Below are 3,490 nucleotides of genomic sequence, written 5' to 3'. Positions count from 1 at the left end.
TCTATTTTTTGCAAATATTTTCTCCCAATCTTTGGCTTGTCTTCCAATTCTTTTGAATTGTCTTTTGCAGAGAAGAAGTTTTTAATTTTAATAAAGCCCAGCATGTCAACTATTTCTTTCATGGATCATGCATTTGGTGTTACATCAAAAAAGGCATCACCATAGTCAAGGTCATCTAGGTTTTCTCTTATGCTATTTTCTAGGAGTTTCATAGTTTGCATTTTACATTTTGACCTATGATACATTTAGAGTTAAGTTTTGGAAAGAGAGGTCTGTGTCTAGATTCTTTTTTTCTTTGTTTTTATTTTTGCATGTGAATCTCTCGTTGTTCCAGCACTATTTATTTCTTAAGCAGATTATTTTTGCTCCATCATATTATCTTTTCTCCTTAATCAAAGATCAGTTGACTATATTTACGGGGGTCTCTTTCTGGACTCTCTATTCTGTTCCATTGATCTATTTGTGAATTATTTTTGTCAGTACCTCACTGTCTTCATTACTGTAGCTTTATAATGTCTTCAATATCATGTTGGTTATTCTGGGTATTTTGCCTCTTCCCATAAACTTTAGAATCAGTTTGTCAATAACCATAAAATAATTTGCTGGGATTTTGAATGAGATTGCCTTGAATCTGTAGATTAAGTTGTGAGGAACTGATGTTTTGATACCATTGAATTCTCCTATCAATGAACATGAAATATCTCTCCATTTACTTTGGTTCTTTGATTTTGTTCATTAGAGTTTTGTAGTTTTCCTTGTATAAATCTTGAACATATTTTGTTAGATTTATACCTAAGTATTTCATTTTTGGGGATGTTGATGTAAAGGATATTGTGTTTTTAATTTTAAATTCCACTTGTTCATTGTTGGTTTATAGGAAAGCAATTGACTTTTGTATATTAATGTTGTATCCTGCAACCTTGCTGTAATTGCTTATTAGTTGCAGAAGTTTATTATTTTTTTTGATTCTTTGAGATTTTCTACATAGACAATCATGTCATTTGTGAACAAAGACAGTTTTATGTCTTTCTTCCCAAACTATGTACCTTTCATTTAATTTTCTTGTCTTATTACATTAACAACGATTGCCAGTACCACTTTGAAAAGGACTGGTGAGCATTTTGTTATAGTTTCAACAATATCTTCTTAAGATCTTTTTCACAATATTGTCCTGTCATTTTTTAAAATATCTTCTGACATTCTCCATTTCTAACTTAAATTGATTATTTGTGACTTTTCTCTTTTTTTCTTGATCTGTGCCTTGGAGAGGTTTCTCAAATGTATTGCTTCTTATAATGAAACGACTTTTGGTCTTGTCAATCCTGTCTATTTTATGTATGTTTTCTGTTATATCAGTTCCTATTTTTATATTTCAGTTTCTTTTATTTTATTTAGGTTTATTTCACTGTTCTATTGCTAACTTCATGAGACAGATGTTTAGCTTTTTGATTTCATCTTTTCTTCTTTTGTAATGAATACCCTGCATTTCCCTCTGAGAATGGGCCTAGCTGCATTCCACAATATTTTGATTATCATAAATTAGTCAAATAATAAGTATACTTATTAATTCATATATATATGGAGATTTTCTAGGTTTTTTTGTTAGTGATTTTAAGTTTAATAGAATTGTAGTTATAGAACATATTTTGATCATTAAAATCCTTTGAAATTTGTTGAGTTTCCTTGATGACTTAGCATATTGTCAATTTTTAACAATGCATAGTGTGTGTGTGAAAAGAATGGGTATTCTGCAGTTTTGGGGTACTGTTTTCTACAAGTCAATTAGTTTAAGTCTATTAAGTAGTTTAAGTCTATTAATCATGCTGTTCAGATCTTCCAAATGTTTACTGATCTTTCCTCTACTTCTATCATTTACTGAGAAAATTGTGATTGTGTTTTCCACTATGATTATTGGCTTTTCTATTTCTCCTTGTAGTTCTATATTTTATTTCTATATTTTGAGATTGTGATATTAGGTAAACACAAATTAAGAAAGGATTAAAATGGTTGACCCTTTCTTATGTTTCCCTCTTTGTCTCTAGTTATGTGTTTTATCTATTTTGATACTAGTATAGTTTAATTAGCTTTTTTGTATTAAACAATCATTAAGATTGCAAGTGTGGGTGGCAGTAGTGTCTGTGGTGACCACGGCTGCGGCAGCACTCCAACTCACTCCTAGGTCCAGTCTCCACCATAGAGCCAGGGAGAGAGCCTCCGCCAGTGTCCCAGGGCAGCACAGGCACCCAGACCTGAACTCCAAGATGGGAGGCAAGTTGAGCAAGAAGAAGGGGTACAATGTGCATGATGAGAGGGCTAAGGACAAAGACAAGAAGGCCAAAGGTGCTGGGACAGAAGAGGAAGAAAACCCGAAGCACAATGAGACCCAGGGTGCTGCAGAGACCCCAGAGGTGAAGGAAGACAAGGAGGAGAAGCTGGAGAAGGTTGCCTAGGATGCTGCCAACAAGCCTGAAGACAAGGAAGGTGAGAAAGACAAAGAGGCGGCCAAGGAAGACACTCTGAAGGCAGAGCCGGAGCAGACGGAAGGAGCTGAGCGGAAGCCAGAGCCCCCAAAGGATGCTGAGCAGGAACCGGCAGCTGCCTCCGGCCAGCTGCAGGTGGCAACGCCCCCAAAGCTTCAGAGACCTAGGCTGCGGAGCCCTTGGCCCCCACCAAGGATGACAAGAGCAAGAAGGGAGAGGAACCCACAAAGCCTCAGGCTCATGCAGCTCTTGCCGCACAGGAGACAAAAAGTGACCGGGCCCCATCTTCATACTCAAAAGCTGGCAACACTGAGGCTGCCCCATCCTCCATGGAGAACCTGGCAGCTACGGAAGCACCCAGTTCCATGCCCAAGGCCAAGCCCCTGCAGCCCCCACAGACGAGGTCAAACCTGCCGAGATCCTGGCAGCTAATTCTGATCAAACCTGAAATGAAGAATACCGCTTAACAACAACCTGTCTCTCTGTCTCTTTCTCTGTCTTTCTGTCTCTCTGTCTCTCTCCTATACTAACTTGTTTCAAATTGGAAGTAATGGTATGTATTGCCCAAGAACAAGTGTGTGGTCCTATCAAGGGAGGGAGGGTGTTGGGAGAATCCAAATAGTATTTTTGTGGGTAAATACCTAATATATTTTCAGTCAACTCTACCAATCAGTCCTGGATTTTAAAGATCAATGTCTGAAAGTACAGTACATCTTTTGTACCTGAACTGCTGTTACATGCACTCCGCCACTAAGATCCGAACACCTTGTCTTCTGCAAGGGGAGTTGGGAGTGATGCGTTTGATTCTGCCCGCAGGGCCTGTGCCGAGGCAATCAGATGTTCATGAAGGCAGCATTTTCTGTTTTCTTTTTCATTTACAGCTTTTCTTATTTTGAAATTTTTTTAATGTTGTGGATGAATGCCAACTTTCAGACAGCCTGCTTAGCCTGTTCACATGTATCTTGATGCCAATACTCCATTCTTCCTCCCCAGGTCTTTTTGGGAGTAAC

General features: G+C 38.0%; 1 pseudogene across 1 annotated transcript; it reads left to right on the top strand.

Annotated features, from left to right (window-relative positions):
• The first annotated feature begins 2,261 nt into the window (after positions 1-2,261).
• Positions 2,262-2,928, top strand: LOC307065503 (brain acid soluble protein 1-like; annotated as a pseudogene). The gene has a single exon. The product of its transcript is annotated as a brain acid soluble protein 1-like (transcript).
• Positions 2,929-3,490: the final 562 nt, after the last annotated feature.

This window comes from Hyperoodon ampullatus, assembly GCF_949752795.1.
Source record: "Hyperoodon ampullatus genome assembly, chromosome: 17".
Classification (NCBI taxonomy): Eukaryota; Metazoa; Chordata; class Mammalia; order Artiodactyla; family Ziphiidae; genus Hyperoodon; species Hyperoodon ampullatus.
This window is presented reverse-complemented; position numbering and strand designations above follow the sequence as displayed.